The sequence below is a fragment of the Rhineura floridana genome, chromosome 3 (assembly GCF_030035675.1).
Source record: "Rhineura floridana isolate rRhiFlo1 chromosome 3, rRhiFlo1.hap2, whole genome shotgun sequence".
Taxonomy (NCBI): Eukaryota; Metazoa; Chordata; class Lepidosauria; order Squamata; family Rhineuridae; genus Rhineura; species Rhineura floridana.
Genome location: NC_084482.1, coordinates 205,337,391 through 205,352,239, shown reverse-complemented (window position 1 = coordinate 205,352,239; position 14,849 = coordinate 205,337,391). Strand labels below are relative to the sequence as shown.

Sequence of the window (14,849 nt, the reverse complement as noted above, 5' to 3'; positions counted from 1 at the left end):
AGCATCAGGCACCCTTACTAAACGTCAAAGAACTCATACAGGGGACAAACCGTATCAATCTTTGGACTGTGGAAAGAGCTTCAGACATAGTGGCACCCTTACTAAACATCAAAGAACTCATACAGGGGATAAATCTTATAAGTGCTTGGAGTGTGGAAACAGCTTCAGTCAGACTAGCAACCTTTCTACACATCAAAGAACTAGTACAGGGGACAAACCTTATACATTCTTGGACTGTGGAAAGAGCTTCAGTGTTGTGACCCAGGTTGGGAAGGGAGACTTAGAGGAGCCTGACACCGACAATGAGGACTGGGATGACGAGCTGGGGAAGGGACTAGCAAAGGGAGAGGTCCCAGCGTGTCCAGATCCCTGTCACTGACAGCTCAGCTTTCCCCTGGAGCCCAACTGGAACTGTCAGAGACTGCCCTGTTAGAGACAGCTCTGGTAGACACACACCCCACACCTGCAGCAGAGGCAATGCCTGGTTCACCTGCTGTTTCCCAGCCGGGCACCCCGCAGCTTCTCACACTAGTTAGTTGTTAGGAGAATCTCCTGTTCCCTTCATTGAGCTACAGTTCTCTTGAGTAGTTTTACAATCAGTACCTCTTCCCAGGGAACTTGGAATTATAGCTCTGTGGGGGGAATAGGAGTCTGCTAACAACTCTCAGCATCCTTCACAACCTACACTTCCCAGGATCCTTTAGAGGAAGCCATGAGTGCTTAAAGTGGAATAGTAAAGGAATAAAGGTATGGTGTGAATGTGGTCTAGGTCAGGGCACGGACTTTCACCTTGGGGCTCATATGATGGCATACTCCTCCCTGCTAAGATAAATAAATACATCCTTACACACTCGTGTTTGTGGGCATAATTTTTCTGTATGGAGGCTTGTTGGCTTATCGGTTGTATCCAGTGCTAGTCCTCCTCACCCATTCAGATGAGTAGACGTGACTCACTCAGGTTTGTTAATTTCAGTGGGTCTGCTCTGAATGGGTTGGATTCAACCCCATGTGACCCTGCCCACCCATCTCCTGGAGGATTACAGCTCAACCCAGGAATAGATGTACGGTGGGGTGGAGCTGTAGCAACAACCTTCCAGCAGGGGCATCAATACTGCTTACCTGGTGGAGGGGCAATATGGCGGAGAGGGTGGGACTGCACAGCTGCACTGGGAGGAGCCTCTTGCTGGAGCTCCACCCCACCAGACAAGCTGCTCTTGGCTCTCACTCGAGTCTATTACCTTGGTAAACACTTGGGCTGAGTCAAGCAGACAGACAGTCATGACCACGGAGGAGAAGGGGGAGAGTCACTTCTGAATAGAAGCCATCCTGGTTGCTCCGTATATGCAGGAGGAATGTGTTAGGAGGGCAACTCAGAAACCGAGATTCTGCAGGCAGCAAAGCTACAATCTGCCATGTTCATCCTGCCCCAATGGCTTCCTCGGGGTGTTCCTCTGAAGCTCTTGAAAAGTTGCCCAATGGATATATCCAGCAAACCTTTCTGATGACAGCTGCTTAGTCACCAGCACTGGTGTTCTCCTGCAAATCACGGCCACGGAATTATTTGACATGCTCTCCATTCCTAGAGGGTGATGCCGAGGCTTGGGGTGCCTGGACAGTGCCCCATGTGACCTATTTCTTTGTGACACGTGGGGCTTCTTCGATAGGAGCGCTGTTACAGGAAAAGGTTCCCTGAAGATGGATGGCCGTAGTTCAGTGAGAGCGCATCCACCTTGCGTGCAGAAGTCCTAGGCTCAATCCCCGGAAACTCCAGGTAGGGTTTGTCACAGCAAACTCATTTCCCCCAAGTATCTGACTTTCTGTGATAAGGAAAGCGATGGGGAAATGCACTGGAAACTGGCATAAGGCTTGCTTTGACGCAAACCCATCTAACCTCCCTGCAAACAGCGGAATGAATACTCACTGAATAGTCAATGTCATCTAATTTCCCTGCAGACAAATATGGATGAACGTTTATTGAACAGGTCATCTAGAAGCACCCCAAAGGTGTAACCCTGTCGTGTGCATCCCAACTTTGAAATCCTGGAACCCATCTCTTCTCCACCTCCCACCCATCATTCCCTTCCTGTTTTTGGGATGAGAGAAGTCAGTATTCTTGGAGAAACACCTGCAACTTTTGTGATTGACATAATTTTTCTTCTTCAATGTGCTTTTAAATATATCCACGTAGCCATATTGAGAGGGAAATTCTATGTGAGGGACAGGACCTGGTTAGAACTTCTGGGTGTCTCCATTTTTCTTCATATTATTCTGTGGTTCTGGCCTTAGTATAACAGCAACATTGTTATTCAACGTTACTAATGCCTGTGACAGAAGCGAGGCAAAGAGAGCCTACCTACACCCTTCGCTGCCCAACTGCTACCTGCCTGCTCTGCAGAGTAGGCCAGTTGGTCTTAAACTATCCTCTAATCACTGCCACCACCCTCCCTCTTCGTACCTACATCTCCCAGACGGGAGGGGAGTTTTGAGCTCTCTGGTCAAAAAATGTGTACACTAGGTAGCCTCCTCCTCCCTTGGCCCTCCCTGAGGGAAAAGTAAGTTGATAACCTCCACTAAGAACTGACAGTTTCTTACAGGGCTGTGGAGTCGGTACACCAAACCTTCAATGCCGACTCCGACTCCTCTATTTTCTACTGTCCAACTCCGACTCCTCTATTTTTCTGCTGTCCGACTCCACCCAAAATTGCTTCTTGTCAATCAAAATTTATTTGGATGTCGAAGTCGGTACATTTCTACCGACTCCGACTCCTCCCAAAATTGCTTCCGACTCCACGACTCCGACTCCACAGCCCTGATTTCTTAGTATGTTCAGATGCATACCAGGTATCTTACCATGTCTAAGAGATCTAACAGTTATGCTGTAGCTGAAACTTATTGTATTTCTTTCATGCATTCAGATATATTGAGGAATGTACCATCTTGTTATATTTTAGAATATTTACGGTTTTGTCTCAGTTGTAATAAACACCAATTAAACTAGGAATGTTTCATAAATTTGTGATTTTCAGAGGAAAATTTAGTATATGTGCATTTTAGTATCAAATCAGTCTTCTCATAGGAGGGGTTTACTAATGCTTACATCTTCAGATAGCCTTGTAAGATCCAAGTAACTAAGCGAGGTCCTTTAGCTCTGCATCAAATAAGTTACATAAAATGTTATAAAATATTCATTAAATTTAGCAATACAAACAGACCTCAATTGAGGTTTCCCTCTTTTAAAAAATGGCCTTGGCCTCATGCTTTTTAATAAAGCACCCTGTTGGGGCAAATAAAACCTTTTCCTGACATTGAGGTGTTTCAGTGAGGAAAACCTTCCCAGGCAGGAAGAGAGCAGGAAGCCAATCAGGAGGCAAGTTCCCTTAAGTCCCGGCCTCCATGCTCTGAGGGAAACTTCTGAAGGAGCTTGGATAAAGCTTCTGGGTCTCCATCATTTATTAACACATTCCCCTTGGGAGGGTTCACACATCTATAGTAACCCTGAAATATAAAGGAAACAAGGCATTAAATAAAATTGAAGCTGCAATCCTATGCACATTTGCTTGAGAGTGAGCTCCACTGAACAGTGGAAGTTACTTTTGAATAAACCTGCTTGGAATTACGTTGTTAAGCCAGAAGGGATAACTATTACCCAAAATGTGTCTTATTTATTGCTATTGGTTGCTACTCTATAGCAAGCAACAACAAGAGTCGCATGATGACACAATGAACATTTAACAGTCTTCTTATATATAGTCTAATATTTATTGATAAATCACATAGTATTTAAAGAAAATGATTGAATTTAGATGTTAAAGGTTGCAATTCTATGTTCAGTTTCACTTCAGGAGTAAGTCCCATTAACCATGTCTACTCAGAACATAGAAGTTCTGAGCAGACATGGTTAGGAGTGCCCTGTAACTTCAGATTCCTTTCTCCCTACCCTCTTTACTAGATTATTGATGCATCCTTCCACCTTCTCTCCAGACAGCAATTTCCACTTGCCTGAGCCCACAGGGACCACGCAAGCTCTGCTTCAGAGTCTTAGGGCCTCCCCAGGCTGTTCTCTCTCCATTACCGCTCTGCTGTCCTTTTCACCTCTTCCTACATTCCCCTCAAAGTCATGCTGCAATCCTATCCCAACCCCACTTACCTGGGAGTAAGTCCCATTGAGCTCAGTGGGACTTAGTTTCTGGGTAAACATGGCTAGGACAGTACTGTGAGCAGAGACATAGACAAATTCTCTCCCCTCCCTTTCTCTGCCCCTCCCCCACTATTTCTTCTATGGGGCTGGAATCCTAACTCTTCTTACCTGGGAATAAGTCCCATTGAACGGAATGGGATTTACTTTAGAGTAGGCATGGTTAGGATTGCATTGTGAATGCAAACCAGACTTTTTAAAAAGAAAATTAACAATTTAGACAGCCCATGCCTAACTGAGGCACTTCCCTGTAGGGTTGCCAGGTTCAGGGCCTGAGACTGATCCTGTATCTTTAGGAGAAGAGAAAGTCAGCCAAGTGCAGGTGTTGTTGCAACACTGAAATGGGAAAAACTGCAAGGTGGAATTCTCCCTTCCCCCTGCACAACTTTTAAAGAATGCTCTGTAGGTACAGTTCCTGGTGGTCCCGTCTCCAAAAGGGTAACACAGAGCTGCGAACGGTCAAATCGAATGACTGAGGGCAGTTAGAGCACCTTTACTCTATAAAACCGGGGTGGTTACCCGGTGGGCCTCTAGAAATTGCTAGGTCCCAACTCCCATTGCGCTGAGCCACCACAGTCAATGGGCAGGGATGACTGGAGAGGAAATCCAGTGACACACTTGCTGACCTTGGGCCAGTCACAGGCTCTTAGCCTAACCTACCTCACAAGGTTGTTGTGGGGATGAAATGAGGAGGGGGAGAACCATATGTGAGACTTTAAGCTGCTTGAAGAAAAGGTGAGAATAAATACATAAATCTTCCCTGTGAAGAAAGGGAAGGGCCAGTGGCTAGAGCATCTGCTTTGCATGCAGAAGGCTCCAGCAGCATCTCAGGTAGGCTTGGGAATCTCTGCTGCCTGAAACCCTGGAGAGCGGCTGCCAGTCAGTGTAGACAATACTGAGCTAGATGGCCCAAGGGTCTTCCTCAGTGTAAGAAATCCTATTGTTATTATCATCATCATGATCATCATCTGCACCCTTTCCCAACCTTTGGGTCCCCAGATGTTGCTGGACTACAGTTGCCATACTTCCTGCCCATTGGGCATGCTGGCTGGGGCTGATGGGAGTAGTAGTCCAGCAACATCTGGGAACCCAAAGATTGGGAGCACAAATTCATACCAGATAAATCTGAGTGTAACCCGCATTTCTAGCTGGATGAAGCTATCCCTATTGAGTCTCTGCCTGCCATGCTGGGTCCCTGTCAGGAAAACCAGTGTGGTGCAGCAGTTAAGAGTGTTGGACTAGTACCTGGGATCCTTACTGGCTCAGCATTGTGTACACTGAGTGGCAGTGGCTCTCCAGGATTTCAGACAGGAAGTCTTTCCCAGTCCTAGCTGGTTCTTGTCTTAAGTAGAAGGGGGCTTCCGGAAGGGGCTTTATATCACAAATGGGCCATTCAGATGCTATTTCTCTCAGGGTGTGATTGGCTTATTGGGGATCACCAGCTCCATGATCTGCTCCTTGGTGCATCCCTCTGGCTTCAGCCACTGATGGCGAAGCTCCTGGAGTTGGCTGTGGACCAGTGAAGGTGGGTTGTCAACCTCCCAGTTGCAGAATTGCTAGAGACCCCCAGCAGTTCAAGGCCATTTCCTGGGGCTATTCCTAAGTTGAAAGGGAAGTTTCTTCCTGAGTGAAAGAGATACAATGAAAATTTAAAATAGCAGAGGTGGAGGGGGGGTAGGAGGAGATATGAGCATGTAGTTGGAGAAGGTGTAGGAAAGGGTAATTCTATTTAAATGCTGCCTTCATTTGGGATGGAGAAGAAAGAAAGCAGAGGAGAAGGAAGAGGAGGAAGAAAACATCAACAATTGGACAGAGGCTTCTAAGAGGACATGCGCTTAAGACCATCATCATCTCATTTCAATGGTGTTCAGAGTGCATCAAACATGCTGTCACAAGAATCCTTCGTGAACCCCCTAGGTAGCATGGTGCTAATCTACCAATGTTGCCGACGGGAGACTGAAGCTGAGATTGCTGCAGGCCACCTGCTAAGCGTGTGGCCAAGATGAAATGTGAACTAGGGACTTCGAGTTCCTGGGCTGCCAAAGGCCGTCTGAAAGACCATCTTACCTCTTATATACCCCGTTGCTCACTGCACTCTGCAGGTGAGGGCGTCTTGTAGATACCATCTTATCAGAAGGTCCGTTCCACACAACATCAGAAGTGAACCTTTAGTGTAGTGGCACCTACCCTTCGGAATTCCCTCCTCTTAAATATCAGACAGGCACCATCCCTGTTGTCTTTTTGGCTCCTGCTGACCTTCCGCTTTCAACAAGCCTTTTAAGTAGAGACCTTATCAGTCTGCATCTGCGTTGGAATTGCTTTTTAATATGTTTTTAAAGCTCTTTTTTTAAAAAAAGATGGTTTTCAAGGATGTTTTGTTTTAATATGTTTTAAAGGATGTTTTGTTGTAATATATTTTAAAATCTGTTTTCATGATGTTTTAGAGTGTTTTTGGTGCTTTTGTTTGCCGCCCTGGGCTCCTACTGGGAGGAAGGGCGGGATATAAATCTCATAAATAAATAAATAAATAAATAAATTTCAACTTTGCACATCAAAAGGGTGGAACTTTAAGAATAAGAGCGACAATCCTGTGGACATGCAACCTTTCTTTCAATTGTCGCTTGCCTCAAAAGCAAATTGAAGACCTCGGTGATTTGCATGCTGAAGGTCCCAGGCTCAATCCCCCGGCATCTCCAGGAAAAGCCTCCAGCCTGAAACCCTGAAGGGGTGCTTCCGGTCAGTGCAGACAGTGCTGAACCAGATAGAATAGTGAGTCAATATAAGGCAACTTCCTGTGTTTCTATTTTCAGCATATGCGTGTTCCCATCACAACTTGGGCTTGTTTTTAAAGCTGGTTGATTTTAATCAGTATTTTCTCATTAATATTTTATACCATTTTATGTAAAGTACTTAAGAGGTTTTTCGAAAAAATTAAGCAATCTATAAGAAAACAAAATGGGGGGGGTTCTGGTGAGATCACTATTGCAGAGGGGATGACAGGTAGGGGTGGGGAAAGAAAATAGTGCCAAGGCTGCTTTGGGCTACCGTATAACCCCCGTCCACTGTTATTACCCCAATTCTGCAACTAGGGACAGAGGCAGAGTGACTTCCCAGTGAAATCCTACAAGTGTTTACTCAGAAACAAGTCCTGTTGTTAGATAAAACATGCCTGGGACTGTACACCTTTTGCCAACCTGGTGCCTTCCAGATGTTTTGGACTACAACTCCCATCTGCCCCATGGGTTGGGGCTGATGGGAGTTGTAGTCCAAACCATCCAGGCAGGCAAAGCTGTAATACAGGGGGCTATTCCTAGTGCAATTCACTAGAAAAGACAACAATGCTGGGAAAAACAACATGTCATAATAATCACCCATCAGATGTCATGAATGGAATAGATGGATGGTTCTCCTGCTTTCTTCAGCCCCCCACCCCAGCAGAGCTGAGGGGTAATGAGGAGGGGTGTAGTCGTCCGGGGTCTCAGGAGGTCTTAGACCCTTTACTTTTTTGGGAGCAGGGTCCCTATGTCTCCAGCATCCTACAAGCCAATCAGCATGAAAGGTGAGTGTGTTAGCCACTGAGAAGAATCTTTTAACATGCTTCCTTGTCCTTTGCAACTGATTGGAACGAATCAGAGTGAAAGGAGGTGAGTCAGCCACTGAGAAGACTCTCCTCAGTAGCTAAGACTCTCCTTTTATGCTGATTGGCTTCTAGGGACATATGTCGTTGTGGGAGAAGGCACATCAAGGAAGGACTGGGGAATGTGGAAACGATGACCGAGATCAAGCCAGCAAGTGAAGAGGCATGACTGTCATGAAGGGACCCTGCACTTCTTAATTTGCCACTACACTACTGGTAATGAGTGCTATAAAACCTGGCCTTTTATACACTTTCTTAACTAATGAAAGGAGTGTTCCCATGGCTTTATCAGTTGCAGCTTCCTCCTTGCCATCTCTTCATGCCTTCTCCTAGAGACAACAAGTATGACTATTGTCAACAACTAGTTTACCTAACTATCTGCAGACTCCTTGGAATGTCTGCTTGCCCTGCCTGCAAGTATAAGCCACACCAAATAAGGAGCTTCCTCTTCAACAGCGGAGTGTTAGCTGACTGCTTAGACTTCCTTATCTCTTTGCACTCTTTCTCGTAAGAAAACATTACTTTGTTCAGAAGGGAGGGCTGGAAAAAGCCCATTTTCAATAGAGAACATTTTCCCCCTATGGCACTTACATAGTACTAAGCTATCAGCTAAGCCATTATAAGCAAATGTAAACGGTTTCAGCACATTTTATGCATATTTCAAGCCAATATCTGGGCTGGCCCTTTATATCCCCACTTGCTGAAATCATTGGCATATAAAAGTGGAATGCATATAATAATTGATTCTTAGTAACATCATCACTTCTTCTAAACAGAACACACTGGCCATGAAAATCTGGTGTCTTCACTTTTTCCATTTGTGTTGAGGATTGTTGATTCATCTTCTCCTGGGGCAGAGGAGCACTGATCTTGTGTTGCCTCTGTCCTTTTCAGAAGTTAAGTGTTGGGTTAAAAGGTACTGGGAGGTGGATTCTATGGGTCTGTGGGTGTTTTCCTTTTGCCTGGTTTTGGAGCATTTTAGAGTGTTTCATCTGGAAGGGCGGGAGAGACAAGTCAGTGTGTTTAGAGTCCTCAGTGTGTTTACAGTCCTAATGGAACATTGTTCTCTTCAGCCTGGCTTGTATAGAGCTGGGAGGTTGGATTCTGAGTGTTGTGAGCTTTGTGGGGTGGTGGAAACAGTGGATCGCGTTATTTGGGATTGCATGAGATATACGGAAGGTTGCTAATATTTAGCAATGTGGGGATTACAGACTTGTCTGTGGGATTGGTTCATTGCGATAAATACCTTTGGGGCTCAGTATTAGAGATTCTTTAGCAGTGTTAAGGCTACTAAGCTATATGAAAGACTGTGAGTGAGGTGTGCTGCATTGGAGGTATTTCCGGTCCTTCTGATGGGTAGCCAGTTGGTTTGGGCCACAGAGATAAATAATGAGTGTGTGGCACCCATAGCTATGTTTGATTAGAAGCATCTCATTGTCTAGACAGATCACTTCTGGGTTCTTACAACAGAAGCCATTTTTAAATGATCCTCGGGGCAAGAGTGTGAGCTGCCCACAGTAGGAGAAATCCAAGATTTCATTGTAGCATTTAATGGACATCTTGGTGTTGTTGGGGGGAAAGAAAAGTAGCACCAAAGACAAGTCCCTTGCTGTTTCTAATTCAGAACTTCTTTTCTTGTGAAACTTTATAGCCCAGTTTACTCAAAAGCAAGTTCCACTGAGTTCAATAAAACTTGCTCTCTAGTGCATGGGATTGTACCTTTTAATATATGTATCATTAATTCTATATCCACAGAAGAAATAAGAATCTCAACTTCATCAAAGCTTTTGACAAAGTGCCCCATAGTATTCTGATCAGCAAACTAGCTAAATGTGGGATGGATGGAACACCTATCAGGCGGGTCCACAGTTGGCTACAGAATCGTACTCAAAGAGGGCTTCTCAATGGCTCCTTCTCAAACTGGGAGGAGGAAACGAGCAGGATACCACACGGCTCCGACCTGGGCCTAGTGCTCTTCAACATTTTTATTAGGGAGGGAGACTCTGGGAATTTCCCCCTATGACTTAGAACCGTGATTTGGCAGCCTTGGTGACTAGAGGAGGCTCTCTGCTTCAGACCTCCACCCTCCAACTTGTGGATATGGATGTGTGGGGTGGAACTTAGCTGTGCTCATGTTTGAATTTCTGCATGAACAGCAGACCCAAAGAGGGCTGGAGCGGGTGTGAGGCCACCTGGGTAGTTCATAGCAAAGGTGAGATGTGAATGAAGGACTTCTTCATCTGTAGTGCAATCTCTTAGGGTGGGGAACTGAATCCTGCCAGTGGGTAGGCTGGCACCAGAGGACAGCCAGGTTAGGACCTGGCCAAGGGCCCCTATGGCCTAGAGGGGCCCCTAAAGGCTCCTCCCTAGGGTGGGAGGGTAGTGCTTCCATTCAGTGATGTGTGGCAGTGTTTGGTGCCAACCCTGGCACAGATCACAGAGAGGAAGCTCCCAGGCACCCCCCCCAATACAGACAATGTGGGCTCCAATAAGCCCGCAGGCACACCCCATCTACCTCTCCCGTCCCTGAGAATGCCATGCGCACTCTGTGTGCATGCATGCCATCTACTTAGATGCTGGTGAGGGGTTCCCTAAAGTGATGATTCCCCCGCTGCCATCTCAGTTGATCACTGGCATGCACGGTCATTCATGTGACACAACGCGAGACAAGGTAGGTGGGACACATAGGCAGGCACCGTGGGCCTGGGACAGGGTGGTGCCCAAAGGCCCAGTCATACCTGGTGCCGGCCCTGCCAGTGGGTCAGATCCTTATCTCCCGCCAAGGGCCAAGCTTGACAGGTGGGTGGGGCCACCTACCTGTCAGTCACCTGCATAGTCTGAACTCGAAGCACCAACCATCTGCTGATTGTCAGGGCTTTGCCGGTGGTGCTGATCAGCGATGCCTGAAACCCCCCTTTCATCCCAGCTGTGTCTTTACCTGCCCCATACCTGAAGCCCTATGTGGTGGTGTGGGTTGGCTGAAATGGCCTGGCAGGCCACACGGGGAAGCCTGGCAGGCCGGAGGTGTTACACTCCAGCAGCTTCACTTTTCTGATAGGATCTGACAAACCAAAAAGCTTTATAAAGCAGCCTAGCTTTTCTAGTTACTTAACTTGAAAAACAAAAGTGTTTTTGCACTGCAGTTTCTGCAGAAGCCTTTCCTCACCCCTCACCGCCACAAATGCACGTGTTTGAAGTGGAAAGCAGCAAGAATTGGAATTATTCTGGCACAAAATTCATAAGGAAACTGAATAAACACCATTGTTTTTTCTCCCTAAGGGGCAAAAAGATGAAGTTTTGACTAAGGAATTCATTCTTTCTCTTGTTGTTATGTGCCTTCAAGTCAACTACAACTTATGGTGACTCTATGAATCAGCGACCTCCAAGAGCATCTGTCATGAACCACTCTGCTCAGATCTTCTAAGTGGCTTCCTTGATGGAATCAATCCATCTCTTCTTTGGCCTTCCTCTTTTTCTACTCCCTTCTGTTTTTCCCAGCATTATTGTCTTCTCATGTCTTCTCATGATGTGTCTAAAGTACGATAACCTCAGTTTCATCGTTTTAGCTTCTAGTGATAGTTCTGGTTTAATTTGTTCTAACACCAAATTGTTTGTCTTTTTCGCAGTCCATGGTATGCGCAAAGCTCTCCTCCAACACCACATTTCAAATGATTTTTTTCTTATCCGCTTTTTTCACTGTCCAACTTTCACATCCATACATAGAGATTGGGAATGCCATGGTCTGAATGATCCTGACTTTGGTGTTCAGTGACAGATCTTTGCAGTTGTGGACCTTTTCTAGTTCTCTCATAGCTGCCCTCCCCAGTCCTAGCCAACTTCTGATTTCTTGACTATTGTCTCCATTTTGGTTAATGACAGTGCCAAGGTATTGATAACCTTGACAAGTTGAAGGTCCTCATTGTCAACTGTAAAGTTACATAAATCTTCTGTTGTCATTACTTTAGTTTTTTTGACGTTCAGCTGTAGTCCTGCTTTTGTGCTTTCCTCTTTAACTTTCATCAGCATTCGTTTCAAATCATTACTGGTTTCTGCTAGTAGTATGGTACCGTCTGCATATGTTAAATCATTGATTCTGGATGCTGAGAGAGCTGGTCCGTTGGCACACATCAATCCAGTATGCCATTCCCGTCGGAGAGAGCCCAGGCTGCTTTCTTCAATTAAAGTTTAAGTGTCCTTTCCTGAGTTTCCTTTTTTTGGCTAGGCCACGGAGAATCTTGACTAGAGTTGTACATAGTCAGACCAGGCTAGTTGTATATCTCCCACCCCCCACCCCCACATCTTGCACTGGACTCAGTCAGAGAAGTATCAGCCTGGCTCTGAAACGAACAATGCTTTGGCTCCTTGAAGCTGCTTTCGTTTGTGTGTCTGCTTGTACTGAAAACATTGACCTTTGGTCAAGATTAACAGAAGTCTACCTTTAGTGCAATGGAATTTCAGTTTTGTTCAGTGGAGAGGGGAGTCTTTGGTTTAAGGTTTTAGCGATGGGTGGGTTCGGTTTCGTTTTATATTGTAGTTCTTGGGTTTTTATGTAGTTTGTATGTTGTATTTTACTTTATCTTGTACGCCGCCTAGAGTGGCCGCTTGTGCGGCCAGATAGGCGGCCTAGAAATAAAATTTATTATTATTATTATTATTCTCCCTCCAATTTTCACACCTCCTTCATCTTGGTCCAATCCTGCTTTCGATATGATATGTTCTGCGTATAGATTAAATAAATAGGGTGATAAAACACACCCCTGTCTCACACCCTTTCCAATTGGGAACCAATCAGTTTCTCCATATTCTGTCCTTACAGTAGCCTCTTCTCCAGAGTATAGGTTGCGCATCAGGACAATAAGATGCTGTGGCACCCGCATTTCTTTTAAAGCATTCCATAGTTTTTCATGATCTACACAGTCAAAGGCTTTGTGTAATCTATATAGCACAGGGTGATTTTCTTCTGAAATTCCTTGGTCCATTCTATTATCCAATGTATGTTTGCAATATGATCTCTGGTGCCTCTTCCCTTTCTAAGTCCAGCTTGGACATCTGGAATTTCTCGCTCCATTTATGGTAAGAGCCTTTGTTGTAGTATCTTGAGCATTACTTTACTGGCATGGGATATTAAGACAATAGTTCACTAATTACTGCATTTCCTGGGATCCCCTTTCTTTGGAATTGGGATGTATATGGAACACTTCCAGTCTGTGGGCCATTGTTTAGTTTTCCATATTTCTTAACAGGTTTTTGTCAAAATGTGGACAGATTAAGTCTCAGTAGCTTGTAGCAACTCTATTGGTATGCCATCTGTTCCTGGTGATTTGTTTCTTCCAAGTATTTTAAGAGCAGCTTTCACCTCTCATTCTAAAATTTCTGGGTCTTCATCATATGGTTCCCTCCTGAATGAATTTGTCATCCTGGCATCTTTTTTATAGAGTTCTTCAGTGTGTTGCCTCCATCTTCATTTCATCTCGGTCAGTCAGTGTGTTCCTCTGTTGATTATTCCACATCCCTACTCTTGGTTTAAATTTCCCTTTCATTTCTCTAATCTTTTGGAATAGGTCTCTTGTTCTACCCTTTTTGTTGTCCTCTTCTATTTCTAAACAATAACTATTGTAATAGTTCTCTTTGTCCCTGCATACTAGTCACTGTATTGTTGCATATAGGGTTCTAACCATGTTTCTGTCTCTTTTTGCTTTTGCTTTCCTTCTCTCTTTAACCATTTGAAGAGTTTCTTCAGTTATCCATTGTCTTTCTTTTTAACTAGAGGTATTGTCTTTTTGCATTCCTCCCTGATAATGTCTCTGACTTCACTCCATAGTTCTTCTGGTTCTCTGTCCACTAAGTTTAAAACCTTAAACCTGTTCCTTATTTGATCTTTATATTCTTCTGGAATGTTATTTAAATTGTATTTTAGCATTATGATTGCTTTGTTGTTCTTCTTTTCCTTTACTCTGATTTTCGATATGACCAGTTCATGATCTGCTCCTGGTCTTGTTTTTGCAGAAAGTATGGAACTTCTCCATCTTCTGTTGCCAATTATATAATCAATTTGATTTCTCTATTGACCATCTGGTGATGTCCACATGTACAGTCGTCTTTTCAGTTGCTCAAAGAATGTGTTTGCAAGAAACAAATTACTGGCTTCACAAAATTCAGTAAGTCTTTCTCCTTCTTCATTTCTGTCTCCTACGCCCCATTCCCTACAATTCCTAGTTCTGCTCTGTTCATTACTTTTGCATTCCAGTCCCCCATGGTTATCAGCACATCTTGTTTTGGTGTGTGATCAATTTCTTCCTGTACTTCTTCGTAAAATCTCTCCAATTCTTCTTCTTCTGCGTTTGCCGTTGGTGCATAGACTTGGATGATGGTTATGTTGATAGGTTTCCCGTTTAATCTCATTGATATCACTCGCTCTGACTTTGTGTTGTAGCTCCTAATTGCTTTTGCTACATCGCTTCTCACTGTTAAAGCAACGCCATTACTTTCTCATTTCCTGCATAAAATATTTTGTCATTGCCTGATTGAAAATGTCCCATTCCTGTCCATTTTAATTCACTCATGCCAAGTATTATAATGTTCCATTTCTTGCCTGACAATTTCTAATTTTCCATGGTTCATGCTTCTCACATTCCATGCTCCTATTGTGCACGTCGAACCACTCCTGACTCTCCTTTCGCATCTGTGCGCATCAGCCTCTGGGCTTCCTTTCAGCTTTGACCCAGCTGCATCATTAGTCACAGCGCTATTCATACTTGTCCTTTGTTCTTCCCCAGTAGCTGGGTGAGTGCCTTCTGACCTGGGGGTCTCAGTTTCCAGCACTATCTCGTGTTGCATTTTGGATGCTCTGTTCATAGGGTTTTCATGGTAAGAGCTATTCAGAGGTAGTTTACCATTGCCTTCCTCTGAGTTTGGCTGCATCTTAGTCTGGTGTCTCAGCTTTGACCATTCTGCCTTGGGTGCCTCTGCTAGGAGTCTAGGCTCTTGCTCTAGACTCCTGACGGCATTGCTCTTATT

General features: G+C 44.7%; 1 protein-coding gene across 1 annotated transcript in view; it reads left to right on the top strand.

Moving 5' to 3' along the window:
* The window catches only part of LOC133378888 (zinc finger protein 208-like), a 55,807-nt gene that overhangs the window by 20,932 nt on the left and 20,026 nt on the right, over positions 1–14,849 (top strand). The window lies entirely within an intron of this gene.